The 14,704-nt window shown below is 37.7% G+C and overlaps 1 protein-coding gene and 1 long non-coding RNA gene across 2 annotated transcripts in view; one reads left to right on the top strand and one right to left on the bottom strand.

The window, feature by feature from the left end:
* The first annotated feature begins 2,137 nt into the window (after window positions 1-2,137).
* The window catches only part of LOC137992097 (uncharacterized), a 30,070-nt gene continuing 17,503 nt past the window's right edge, over window positions 2,138-14,704 (top strand). Inside the window, exon 1 of the mRNA XM_068837209.1 lies at window positions 2,138-2,264. The gene's annotated coding sequence lies outside the window, so the exon portion shown is untranslated. The remainder of the gene's footprint in view (window positions 2,265-14,704) is intronic.
* On the bottom strand, window positions 2,443-9,119 carry LOC137992099 (uncharacterized). Its single transcript, XR_011121638.1, has 3 exons — window positions 8,947-9,119; window positions 3,974-5,819; window positions 2,443-3,820 (listed from the first exon to the last, which is right to left on the bottom strand). It is a non-coding gene; the product is annotated as an uncharacterized lncRNA (long non-coding RNA).

Below are 14,704 nucleotides of genomic sequence, written 5' to 3'. Positions count from 1 at the left end.
CTTATCGTGACTTTTAGTACACAAACCGGCCTAAAAAACTGCTTTTTAGGTTTGCGTGCAGAACGCCAACTTTGCGTGTCCTCATAAAATTCAGCAATGTCTATCTCATATGTATATTAGCTGAAAGCAATTTCATTCGATTGTTCAATGTCTGCTCTTTAAAATTCCCTTTGTCCCAGCCCTTTTAAATTCTAGGCATCTCCAGATCAATTTTCGACGTCTGAGAGCCTAAGTGTCAATTTATGGGAATAGGCAAACTTAATTCGGCCGTGTCCGACGGACGTTTCTTTTAACCCAAAACAAACTTCCATGTGAACAATTTTGCCTCATGGAAAGGGGAAATGGACCAATTTGTAATGAGTGCAAATGCGTGCTAATAACGTTCTTCGTCTGCGCAGATTGAACAAAGATCATCCCAAACTGAGGAAGTTTAAATCGTAGAGTTGTACAAAATTGACGATATCAGAGAATAGGGTTTTAAAGAAAGACGTATTGTCTTCAGGCAACCCAGTGTTCCTATCAGACAAGCTAATACAAACGCGCTGTCAATGTTTTTGTAATGAACATAGCAGTAATCCACAACCCCTGTGAAGACAATAATTAAAACCCAAGCTCTCCATTAAATACCTAAGCTGTTGAACTTGCAACAAAAATGAAAATGTTTGCGTGCTTTTTCAGTGCGTACCGCAAGATTTTAATCAAGAAACATTTGTAGATCGCATCATTGATTAACAAACGTACGTCAGTTGATTATTTTGTCTTCGTGGTCATATTATGACTAGTTGCTTTAGAGAACGTTGGTTTCCCAGTGATTTTTGACAACAAATTTGAGATTGCATGAGTCATTACCGCTCGAATTTTTATCGCCACTGAATAACAAACCCTCTTCTTAATCAGTTCTTTTTAAAACAGCTTTGAGATGAAACCTTTAACAAAATCGTGTGACTTGTGAAAAAACCAGCCTCACAATTAAAATTCTTCACCCGAGGCGTTGGACCGATTTCATATTACCGACATCTCTCCGACAAAGAAATTAGTTTTATAAATCATTCTCACGCAATTCCAGACTCCTTTTGTAGTAAAACACGGACATTTTCTTCTCTAACTCCCCAATAAATCACAAAACGTACGTCAAAGTCAACAGCAAAACAACAGCGGTCATTCGGGTTAACGATTTAGACAAATACTCAAACTGCCGTCTGAGTTCGCTCGTTGACCCAAAAACTGACCAGTTTATCGTTTGTGTTCATTTTCTTCTGCGCGAGAAACTCTGCGCAACGAATCTGTTACGTGAGCGCGAACAATTCGTCTTAAGTATAATTACAACGCGCAATTTCGCCCATCAGATCTGTTACCGTAGAGATGAAACCAAGGCACCGGCTCTTTCTTTGAAAGAAGAACTCTAGAAAGTTTTATTTATTTGTAAATATTTCTGAGAGAACTCATTCTCCCATGAAATAAAGAAGGATGTGTCGTGGGAGTCGAAAATGCGTATTATTTACCGCTGCATGCGAGTGTTTACTCTACCGTCATACCCTTGAGTGCTAATCAAAAATTGCCCCAGACATTCAATATTGAAACATGCTACATGGGGCGAAGAGTCCATTTTTGGAAAGTAACCGAGAAGATGGAGTTTTCTTGTGTTATGTAACGCTGCAGCACGAGATCATCCTTTCACTCAGCGATTTTAAATGTGCCTCTGATAAACGATCCAGTCTTAAACTGATATTTAGGAGTGGATTTTTAAAGAAGGCGAGCAAAAACAAGCCTAAACTGTGGTAAAATGTTTGCAAGTAAATAAGAATTTTAAAGTGTACTTATTTTGAGATCAATGCGATCCACTTCTGGCAATGTCATGCCATTTGCTGTTGTGTTAATAACAGATAAACAAACCTACTTTAGCTCCAGTAAAAGCGAAGTGGTTAAAACACGCAAATGTTTCTATAAGATACGATTAGTTTACGAATAGGTAATTTCAAAATCTAGGGACTCCTTTAGAAATCATGTTGTATGAATAGGACTTAGCAAATGAATAAATAAATGGATAAATAAATGGATCAAGAGAACCCGAAGATTCATTTTTTTGTTAAGTGCATTAGGTTAACATTAAAATGGAAGTAGGATCGTGGAGGAACAGTAACTTTGAAAATTTCCTTGTCTTCATATCCGTCTCTGAGCGAAAAGGAGAGGAATTGCGTAGAAAAAAATGAAAACCGTCTACTGGCACCAAATGTCCCCACTGGAGGAAGGAAAAATCACGGCGGGTAGGAATTCAATATCTTTTCGACTGAATTTTACTTTGATCGAAAGGAGTTTGTAACTATTTTCTCGTCAAAGCCAAAAAGGGGATCAATACTTTTCTCTTGGGACCGTTGAATCTAATTCAACCTTAAGGAAAAATGCTTCTTCAAAATTTATTGCGGAATAAAGAAAAACGAGGTGTCCACATAAAACTGCATTTTATTTTCAGTCAAATTCTCTCTACATTCCACCTAGAAGAAAACCCTTAAATTAATATAATAACAAGAAGGAACATTTATTAATTGATTGATTCTATAAATTTCAATGAACATTCTTATTCAGTTTTTCAGAAAGATAAATATATTTTGTCAATAATGATTATAACGTCAGTTGCATAAAACGGTAAAACTGAAGTGGAATTCATTTTGAACGCTAAATCCTCTGGTACAAAATTATCGAAAACATATGAATTAAATTAAAATACAACCAAATAATGAGCAAGCTAAGGAAGTAAATTCGACAAGTTTTTTTTTTGTCTATGGACATGAATTTCTCAAATTGAATATCTTAGATTGCACTGAACTGAAAAGTGGCTGTGAAATGTTGTTCAACTGTAAAAAGCAAATCGAGACGAAAACCTGCTGTTCTCAATTCTGTTTAGATGAAGATATCCCGAAAGCTGAAAGATCTTTTTTTAATTCCAAAAATATATTGTAGGAAGGTACAATTGTTTTAAGGCTTAACGATCGGGGGCGAACAATAAGAATTACAAATTAAAACATTTATTGTTTTGGAGGTTATACAAGTTTACCAATTCCGTATCATGTTAAAAGTTGGTTAGGGACATTCAAACTAAGAAGGTGTAACACTTTAAAGAGTACTAGCTCACCCTTTCCTTAACACTGAAATTCTTCAATTATTCTCTTTCCCCACGACAATTGCTACTGCTGGGTTTGAGAGCGCAACTACTTCAGTAAACCATCATGAAAGAATTTTCGAAAGTGTCAAATGATTAAGCACTGGGGAAGCTGCTAAAACTACTGAGAGATTCACGGTTGTCGCTGCTGCTGCCAAGTAAATTACCAACTTATTGACTTAGTTCTTGATGTTTTAAAAGCCCCTTGGATCATTATTTCTCCCTAATAAAATATTCTCAAAGAAATCCCTTTTGTAAAGGCTAAATTCACTCTGGGGGTTGGAGGTATTCAAGAATGAACGTCTGTTAATTTAAAACAGCCGGTTGTTGAGAAACAGTCTCCTGTGGAAGTGATTATAACACTTTCTTGTAGCTAGAGCCGATTATTTAATTAACAATGAACTAAAATACATCAAAATATTACCTCTCCATTCAATCAGGAAAAGCCATTATACTTGAATTTCAGGACTAGAATGAAATGCAGAATTAAGAGAAACGATCCATTGTTATGAAACGATTTTGATCTTTATATAGACTGGAAGCCTCAACCTCCACAAATCGAGAATGTACACTCCTTTGTAAATTAATGTTACTTTATGTTAGTAACTCTAGGAATTGACTAGACTTGCGTGTCGTCTCCAGCGAATTTACTGTTGTGTTTTCCTGTAGAGAAGAAATAACTATAACTTAAATACAAAAAAGGGATTTACACATGCAAGGACAAAAACAGGCAATGCCAGTTTACTACTCAAAAACATCCTACAAAAAAATCTCTTACATTGCAAATTCTACACAAAAGTATTTATCTGTAATTACCAGAAGTTATCGTGATATACTACTTGATTTCTCAAGATGTACTGGATTTTCCACATTGAAAGTAGTGGACGCTACCGCTGCAGTCTCTTAATACTTCTTTCTAAGTGGTGCAGTGCTAACTCGCGGGTCCAACTGATTTCTCTGGCAGTGGATGCTTCTCAGTTAGTTCTGCTACCCTTCGTTTTCTGTTACTGCCACCGCTGCTGTTGCTGCTGCTGCTCAGTTCTGTTAGCTGCTGCTTTTCTTCTTACTTTGTGGCTCAGTTCTGCTTCAACTGCTGTGTCCACTGTGGCTCCTTCCAAGCATGACCACTGGTGATGCTATACTGCTACTACTTCTGCTGCTCTGACTGCAGTTGCTATTGCTAATGGTTCTTGTACTGCTGTTATCTTCAGTCTACTTCAACCAATTTGGCTGCTGCTACTACAACTTTACTGCCCCTTTACTTCGGTCTCTACATGTACTACCTTTCAAGCTACTCATATATAGCACCACTGCTACAACTATAACTTTTCTTTATTACTTTTGTATCACTTTTATATATTTCCTACATTCATTTTTAGCAAAATTCCTGGGCATACAAGATACCATGCGTTTAAAAGGACAGTCTTTAAAATATTTCAACCACAGAAAGGAGCTTGGAAGGAGTTTGAGTTTGTACAAGAAAGAGATCCCTTGTTGATAGAAAAATTATTCAATACAACCAAACATGTTTCGGTTGTTTGTCAGGACTAAAATCTAAATAGTCGTTTTAATTTACTATCTTCAGTAAAAAGAGACCTATTAACATAACTGAGCTGGTGTTACTAATACGTATACTTCCACGAGAACAACTATTACGAATAACTGCTCCTACTGCTCAGTACTCTACAACAACAACAATAAGAATCTTGCTAATGCTATTACTCGACCACGGCTGCACCACACCCCCAAATTTGAGATCATCCAGGAGACCACCGTCATTCCATTAGTGTTTGAAGAACAACGAAACTGGGAAATCATCGGCTAAAAATTGAAGGCGATGTATTCTGCCAAGCGATGACTTAAGTATTGTGTTCACGATATTAAAAGAATTAAACCAGGGCAACTCTGCACAGAGCCGTCCTCTAATTTACCCAAATGGAACTGAAGTACTTGCGCGCAGTGAAGTTTAGCTTAATTAAAGAAAGAAAGAGTAGCTTTGCTTACTGACACATGTAAACAACTGTAGGCCTTTATTGTGTCTTTATTTATGTGTTCGGCAGGGTGTATTGCCATGCCATTCAGAATTTCTTTTTACTGATGACTTACATAAGAGCAGGATTTTCCTATGAGTAGATAGTTCGCTATGTTTGCCAAGTATGGTAGGTAATGAACTTTAGATAGGCTCTCACCTCAGAACCAACCGCGAATATGCTTTGTATGCTTCTGCGATGACTCCCTTGTGCTATGCACCGACTGTTATGTGATCAATTTTTATCGCCACGCGGATTAATTCGGATGTGCATCAGGGAGTCTGATACCACAACTAATCAGAGAATCATGCTCAGAACAGAGGCCAGACAATGCATTAAGGCTATTTCAACTTGACAGACTTACCTAACACTTGCACTTAGCCTTTAAAAATGTTAGTCACTTTTTTGTTGTAAAAAGCAGTTTCTAATCATTATCAAGCATGTGTAGTATCAAGAAATGTTCTGCTGCAAGTTACTTAGAATAAATAGAAACCTCATGTTATCAAGGATAGCCCAGAGCACCAAACAAACGAATAAACCTAAGGATAAACTCCTCGACCGTTTTCTCGCTTTGATTTCCCTTGAACAAAGGTCAACAAGTTCTTCGCTTCTTCTGGGAAAGCATCTTCAACCTAGGAAAAAAAATTAACGAACTGAAAACGCTTCGAGCACAGCAGCAAAACACACCACGATCTCAAAGCAAGGAGTAAATTGAAGATAATTTTAATACTGTCTACAGATAAATGATAAAGCGGAACGTTCTGTATGGTTTTCGAAGGATGAGATGGGGAGAGTGTTAGATTGAAACAACTTCTCTATTTAATCGCGGCTAAAAGAAAAGTAATCATAAATAAGTCTCCACGCTTCGCTTGGGATTGTAAAGAATTTTGAACTTCGCTTCACTTGTGGCTCAATTGAGCTCTTCAATATAAATCGATGGTCTACAAAGCATAGGATCTTTCATGAAGACTGAAAAAATTCGGCGACTTCTCTTGGATCACCAAAAGCAAATAGCCCGGTTTGTAATAAGTTAAATATATACTTTAGAGTTAATATATTTTCTTTCTAATACAGGGTTAAATCAAAGTGTCTGGATTTTGAGTGCTATCATCTTTGCTTCTTTGATACGAGCTAGCGTTTCACGCGACATTGCCAGCTTTAATAAAACAACTTTTTCAGTGTCATTTTTAGAGTCCTCCTAAGATCGTTAAGCCGAAGGGTTTTTTAAATTGCTAAACTGCGTTACGCTTACTAATTATTTTCCGTTTGTATGTGATCGTGGAGCCCCTCAGTGTGTTTGTCGTTTATCCAGGCTACTAACCCAAACATTTTTGGTTTCAAACTAAATATCCGGCAATTTCTCCACTTGCTACTCCCCAAAATTTGTCAGCTGCAAATTCGGCCAAAATGAAGTATAATTTATAACGTTAGTACTTTTTTATGTTAGCTTTTCTTTTCAGTAATCACAACGGCATTTCCGTAGTATACGGAAAATAGTTTTTTTTTTAGCGGCTGACGAAGTATGACTCGCAATCATCGCTCGCGGCTGATTTCTTCCACGTCAAGTCTCTCAACATAATCACTAGAGCTAAAGGTTTTACTGATATGTTCAATATTTTTTTTCAAATTTACGTTCTTGCTCATCGAACGATGTGTTTTGTTTCCGCAGCAGGCGAGCGCGTTAACAAGCTCAGGCAAAGCACTTCATTGATTTACTGACTTCCCCGAAGTCTCAAAATAAACACATGGTCGAGACGAATCCCGAAATAACAACGGCATGTTTGAAGATACATCGGTGAATTTCATTCAAAGCATCACATAAAAGGAGAAGCAAGTAACAATCATTTTCATACCCGTCCGGAATATATGCATTGAAGGACTAGCCCATCATAACATATTCATTTCTTGATCTTTCTATTTAACCTCTCTTTTGCCCAATTAATAACACTTTATTATTCTCATATTCAAAAGTTAAGAGTCAACTTTAGATGAAAACTTGGGTCAATTTTTCCCCTGCAAAAAAAGCGAAAAAACCTCGACCACCCAAATCAGTATCAACCCAAATACTTACATGCACTGACCGTGAGAGTATGTTACATTTTCAGTGGCTTTGAGGCGAAAGATCATGCGTTAGAATCTGCATTTATTTTTCGTAACAAAAATTAATTCCAAAGGTCTTCTTCTCGAAAGCATGATCTAGTCAGTTGAGCCAAATAAAAGGACAATTGAATTAAAAAAACCTTGCTAAAGCATTTGCCTTTCATTCCACATGCACAACGGATCTACTGTAAACTAGGATGGGTCTTCGATTCCGGAGGAAAACGGGTCAAGAAATATAACAAGAAGTTAATTATTTGGCGATCAAGTCTGAACTTTAAAACCGCAACTCTGCCAGAGAAAGTGAATGTTATTTTGTCGATGTACAAACTAGCTGCGTACATGACAGTTTCTATGCTTTATTCATCCACCAAACTGTAGAGATAAAACTTCTTTTGAATTTTACAATGCATCAAATAATGGTTAATGGTTTTTAAAAACTACCATAACAAATTTCTAGTTTCGAGAACAATATTCGCCAAACGTCGAAAATTTTGAGGTCACCGCAGAGTATCAATTTCAAGCTGATATCGCAAAATATTTATCAGTAAATCCTTCTTAGGTCACAAGGCCAAGTAGTCGCCGAAGACTGAATGAAGTATTTGCACGCGAATGCACGAAATCTACAAAGTCATCACTTTTTACCTCATAATGTCACGGTTTGAACGCTTAAGATGTACGGTTTAACTTCTGAAAGCTAGATTCATTGATCATTTTTGCATTAACCTTTTCTCATTGTTATCACGTTTAGGGCCTAAATCAGATTATATCTTTGATCTGTCATCAAATTACGTAATAAACTGTCTGACCAAATGGCATTGCTAAGATTTTTTCAATTTGCAATATAGGAGATCCCTCGTGCCGTTGCATGGAAAAAACTAAAACTTAACTGATAAATTGGAAATAGATAACAAACACGGAAAGTCTACCACTAAACATGAAATGTCAGTAAGGCAATAAATGAAACAAAAAACAATTGGCTTCCCTGAAGTTGTCACAAGAAATCGTTATTATTCATTTTGAAAACCGAGAGTCAGAGGTATTGTTGTCTTTATTGAGGCATCCGACAAACCTAAGGGAATAGACAGTGAGTGAGCACCAAGTCCCTTAATTTTCTCAGCAGGCCGCGCCCGCCTTACTCATCACTCACTCAGACACTTCTAAAAGCCAGTTCAACAAGTTACATAGAGCCAGCCAGCTATATAGATTTCCATTTAATGGACTGTAAAGTTAACAGCTAGCCGACCAGTTTGATTTAGCATTTCACCGCCAAACAACACTAAGTCCAATCTTCGATGTGAATGAGTCTCCCAGGCAATTATATTGGCTAAGCCGGTTTCTTCGAAGGGGTCTTCAGAAAATTGAGTGGCTAAATTTGCCTCAAAAAGTGTAGACATTTATTGCATGATGTTTCACAAATTCGTACGTCTGTAAGGAGACGAAGGAAATGCCTTTGAAACTGAAGGCTCCAAAAATGTGCTTCACAAATAATAAAACCATAGTTTTTTTATCATCTGGCAGTATCAATGCCCACGTAGCTGACAAACGTAAGAGTAGCTTATTTACGAGCAACAGCTAACACCATTAATGCGACTTGAAACCACTGAAAGTGTGTAACGGGTGGTGAGTTTTGCAAACCGCAGCGTTCAAAAAGCTACTTACCTCTCGCTAAAATGTCAACAACAGTATCAGCTACACGGTCCTCGAGTAGTTTTCGCTGTGAACACAGGCATTGCAGCATGATCGATCGCGACTTTAGAGCTTGCCTCTTCAGGTGATGTTAAATACATTAACGAAATTTAGGCGCCTATTTGTCCCACAAAAAGAGATCAGATCCTTACCAAAATAGCAGCACTCTTCAAATCTGTTTGTCTGGTAATAGAGGGGGTCAGCAATTGTCGCGGAAATGTGCACAGGCGAAGCATATGTTGGTATTGTCTTTCAAGAAAGTCAGGCATTTTAAACGTCTCCACTTCTAACGGTTTAATCCTTCGGGCACTACAAAAGGCTACGCGATCATTTATTCAACCGCAATATTTAAAAAAAACCTATTTTGCCTGTTTGTGGTTGCGTTCACAAACAGACAACTAAGGATTCTTGTTCAATCACGTATATCTAAAAAACTGCACGAACCTTTTATTTAAATGTAGCTTTGATTTTAGGCCCCATAGCCTGCTGACGATATTTAATGAAACAAAATTACTTTGTCTTTTGGAGCCCAGTTTGTTTATTTACTCAGGAACTTTCACATTTCCGTTAAAATCATAAACCATCGAAACGAACAGTTATGATCAAGTGGCTCTGAAGAAGTCATAGGGCAAGATGAGACCCATTGCGGTTTTATCGGACTTGACAAAGCCGCTTTGGAGCAACCCATAATTGATTACCGAAAGAACGCGAGCTCAGTAATGAAATAAGACCATTCCATTTGAGAGTAACCCAAGGATTTAGAAAAGGTGGAACTCAAAGGAGTTTGTCGGCAAAACGTCAAACTTGGTCTTATTTTGCGGAGGCTTAAGCACAACTCGACCGTAAAAGGATTTCTGAGTACAAGTGTATATTAGCTTTAATTCTTGACACTTGGCAACCGTTAACAATGACCGGAAGACATAATTAATGCTTAGCGGCTGGCTTAATAGCCCTGTATTGTGCAGGGAACCCATTTTGCCTTGGGTAAGTATGCTGAAAATCGGCTTAACATCTCACGTCGGAATAGTAATAGGTGATATAAATGTTTTAAATATTACTGTGGGTTTACAATTAATCTTCTTTTATTTTCAAAAAAAATAAATTTTACAGACCTTACTGCAAAATGTCACAAAAAGACCCCATAAGATCAAAGGAATATTACAATAAGTAAGGTCGTAATATTTATAACACTAGCCTGTTTCTGCATATTTTTTTGTCTGTCAGTTAAATGATAATAAAGTTTTTTCTTCGGTGTCAAGTTAATTCAGCATGGGCGTTTTTTCAGGCCACTACTCTTAAATTGGGAGGCGAAAATCAGTGGACCCGGACTTGAAAAACCTTTTGTAGCAAAGAAAAAACCAATAAACTGAATTCCTGTCTCTACGGTTTCCACAAAAGTGTCACGGATTGCGAATTCTCACCGCTTCGCCAAGCTTGTTCTCCGTACGTTGCGCTAATTTGCGAACAAAATTTCACAGGACAAATAGTTACTATAAAATCGACTGATTCGTACCAACGTGTCGATATGTCTTTAAGAAATTTGCAAATCTCAATCATTAGGGTTTTAAAATATGCTCTTCAACTTGTTGTGGAACAGGGAAGATATGGTGTGCTTTATAAATAATCAGCAAAAAAATGAGTCTCGCTAATTCCACAGTCATACAGGAATTAAAACTGCAATTTCAATATTGCAGAATCAATCGTGGTAGAATTTTGGCTTAACTTCACACGCAGAAAAAAAAGATTAAAACTGTGCAGATCTTTTTTAAAACGAGACATCTCAAAAAGGGCTCCGCCGGATAGACGGGCATAGCTTTTGCAAACTTTTCAGCGAACCAGAGTCGAATGGTCCATATAAAAGAAGTCAATTACTACCTGAAACATGAAAAATATTAGGCGTTGATAGTTAATTGATGAGATGGATTATCTCTGCAGCTATTGTGATGGTCTTTGAGGACTGAGGAGTCTGACCGTGAATGCTGGACTTTGGCAACCGGTCTTCGCTAAAGAACACTGCAGAACAATCACGGCAAAACAGAGGAATGTCTCATTTGATTTTTTTTGATTAAATAGATTAGTAATTTACGTTGCATGATTTGATAGGTAACGCCATGTGTAGAAATGGAAATACCTGAAGAAATTGTTGTGTTGTTGTTGTTGTTGATTTGGAGCTCTTCGTATCTCAAACAATGCACGTTTCGTTACTTCAGAGGACCAAACAAAACTCCATTTTCTATTCTTGATGTCAGTGTTTTACTGAGTCCCACTGAAGCAGAAATGTTGATGAATCGTTACATTGCCAGGTTATCGATAGTCCTTATTTTTGAAGCTACTGGTAATTCTATGCCCCCGCGGCGATTCTGCATGGGACAACATGGCGGATAGGAGGGCTAAAGAGCGATGCTGCCTTGAAGGTCAGTTGGAGAAAACTGGCGGGCGCCGTGTTCGTAACAACATTTCAAGAATCTCCCTTTTATCGATCGTCTACCGCATAAGAAAGAAAGAACATCTACCTCCAGTACTGGATAAAGATGCACACCTTCTTCGTTCTTTTTCCTCAGATCTAAAATTTTTACACACCGTTTTGAATCACTGCGTTAAGTACACTCGAGTCTCGAGATCACTTGTTGTCAAACAGCGATGAGAACACAACAGCACATAGCAGTCCCCTTCTAAACCGTGATGAACAATTCATTCGATCCTTTTGAGCCAAGTTTGAATCTCTAGGGATATTTTCGCCGTTCTATAGCCATACTACTAAATGGACACAATTAATTGTACAGGGTCGTACCGCAGAACGTCGTATCTGACCGGGATTAGTCAATTCTCACTAACATGGGGACTCGATCCATTTCGATTGAGTCCAATTTGCATCACTATCAATAGTTAGCAATGAATTCGAGTGAGTTTTGCGGCTCATGCACTTGCAAATACCTTGACCATTTTTCTTCATTGCGTCAAGTTGAAAAATTCAGGTCTGACATGCACATCTCTCAAAAAACACCTTTTATTTTTACCTTCAGTGTTCTATAATAAGACCAGCTCACGTACAAAAAGATTGCTTTTCCGCCAAGGAAAGAGCGTTTAGCAAAGAAAATAGTTTGTCGTGTTTCTTGGTGTTTGTATTATTCCTTTTCTCTTTTCTTAAAAATTTCCGATCTCACGATGATCCTAAATATCCAGCTTGGAAGATCTAGCCACAAGCCCTGTACCTCTTTTAAAATCACTCTAAATGGTTCATAAAATACCTTCAAGCACCTGACGGACGAAGATTACCGTTATTTCTTCTTCACGAGCGCAAGATATTGCCTTTTTTCAGCAAGACTATCCTTGCTAGAAGCGTCTGTAAGAAGGTTATTACGGATCGCCGGAGAATCTTCTGAAATGGTCACCTGCAACTAATCTCACGTTTTATGGCGTCGCAAAAGACCGATCCCAAAACGAAACGAGACGGAGAACGAGTGTCAAGACTGAGTGAACTCGTTCTTCTTAAATCCATACTGATATTAAGCGTAGATTGACTCAATTCTAAGGCTCAAGGAAGTCAGAAGATACGACTTAAATCCTCACCTCGACAGATGTAGGAGGTAATTGATTAGATAAAGGCGTTCTTATGTAATCAAGCTCTACCTTCGGGCCAAAAATAAAAATTAACTTAACTTAAACAGGTCTTAACTTGTTTTGTTTGACATACTTTGCCCGAATCTTGTCGCGAACAAATCGAGGCACAGCGAAGTAAAAATTACCCGAATGTAGATATAAAAGCACCCTTACCTAGTATAGCTACATTCGTTTCTGTCTGTCAATTTTAATTTTGTTAAATTGCATAGTCTTACGGTATAACATATTTTGTAGGTATAAAACGTACATCAGCTAGCGAATTCGAAAGCCGTTTTTCGTTTTTTTTGTGGAAAGGTATCGTGAATGTACCGTGATGGGAAAAAAATATTGCTCCTTGCATTAATTAAATAAATCCACGTGAAAACGAAAGTGTAGATTTTAACAGCTAATCCATATCCTTTCTTGTTTATTCGTTGTATCAAAAGCTAAATCAATATTAGCTTGGAAACGTATCCCATAACTTTGTGACAACAGTCTGCATTTCCGGACAAGACGCAACATTTCCAACAAATGTTTCAACTTGCCCTGCAATGTAATTATAGTTTCTTCTTCTGTCTTTAAAAAGGGATTCAACATTTTACAATTTTTGTATCCAGCTTTCTAGAAAAAAAAAATTATGACAACTGGCCAAAGTTAAAACCAAAAAACACAAGAGATGTTTTAAAAAGTAGTGACGTAAACTTAAACTGTTTTATCTAAAATCAAAATAATTTTCTCACTTGTCTGAAGTATGCCACCTTTGGCTTCGGAACGTTTTTGATCTCTGCCAAAAGGGCAATCCAATTAACTTTAGAAATGAATCCTTAATCAATAAATCTAGCCAGCATTTTTGTCTGTACTGAACCAGTCCTCTCCTTTAAGATACCTCGATTCTTCATCAACCTCGTGTCTTAGCATTTTTTGCATTTTCTCCTAGTTTGCATTCATTTTAAAAATCTGTGAAACTTCTACCCATAAATTCTTTCATAGCAGCTGCTTTCTACATTGTAGCTATTTATCCAGAGTACAGAGCATTTTTACGTTCCAATGAGAAAATCCAGAATTTTCTGTTCTTTCTCATGTTCACTTATGCTTTTGCATTTTTAACATCTTACTTTCTTTAGTCGCTTTTTTCAATTGTGGGAATATAAAGGATAAGTTAATTATCAGCAAATGGTCTAAGGCTAATACCACCAAAAGCTACTTACGGCTAATTAAGTCTTCTTGACTAACTAAAAGGGGGGCAAGTTTATTATTGCTATCATCAAAATTTGTCATCGACGAAAAATACCTGAGTCATAATGATGATGATTATCGTCATCGTCGATTATTGACCAAGTACGGACCTGAAAAGCACCCATGAATCTACAGAAATCTCCAGCCTGGTAACAGCGGAGCTCCGCGCGAGAGCACCATGGTTAAGAAAATATCGTAACCAATCGTAACCCCGAAATAAATTTCGGTTTTGGTTATGACGTCATCGTACGGTCGACCGCCCGTCAGTTCGTACGTTCCACTTTCTTTCTAAAGCCATTTCACTTGCACAAATCCCATAATACACCTCTTTTACTTCCCCCCCCCCCCCCCCTCTCCCATAAATCTGCATAGGCATTGTTTTGGAATTCTCTTGGGACATTTTCATGCCCCAGGAGAAATTGCAAACACACAATGGTTATGCAAAGGTTTTGGGGGATATTAAAGGTGTATTATGGGATTGTGCAAGTAGTGAACACACAAAATGTCGCACTGCTTGAACCCGCGTTTTTTGGCAAGAAGTTGTATGGCCACCATACTGCATTTGACATTTGACACGACGCTGCGGTTTAGTAAAGCAAGCAAAAATTTTGAAGACAACCAAAATACAAGAGAGAGAGAACAAAATAACAATAAGCGGGAGACGAGCCTGAAGCGACGCTCAACATGAAAGAGAGCGACTTAGAGCGCAAGAAAACAGGCGAAATATCAATGACAAACAACGGGAGAGAGCAAGAAAGAGACTTGATCAAGACACGAAGTTTTATGACGAGTTGCGGAAGAAAGAGAAATCGCGAGCTCAAGAAAACAGGTTGAGCAACGGAAACTGGCGAAAAGATCAAGACAGAGCACGAGGGGAAAATAGACTAATTTATGG

Source organism: Montipora foliosa, chromosome 2 (assembly GCF_036669935.1).
Source record: "Montipora foliosa isolate CH-2021 chromosome 2, ASM3666993v2, whole genome shotgun sequence".
Taxonomy (NCBI): domain Eukaryota; kingdom Metazoa; phylum Cnidaria; class Anthozoa; order Scleractinia; family Acroporidae; genus Montipora; species Montipora foliosa.
This window is presented reverse-complemented; position numbering and strand designations above follow the sequence as displayed.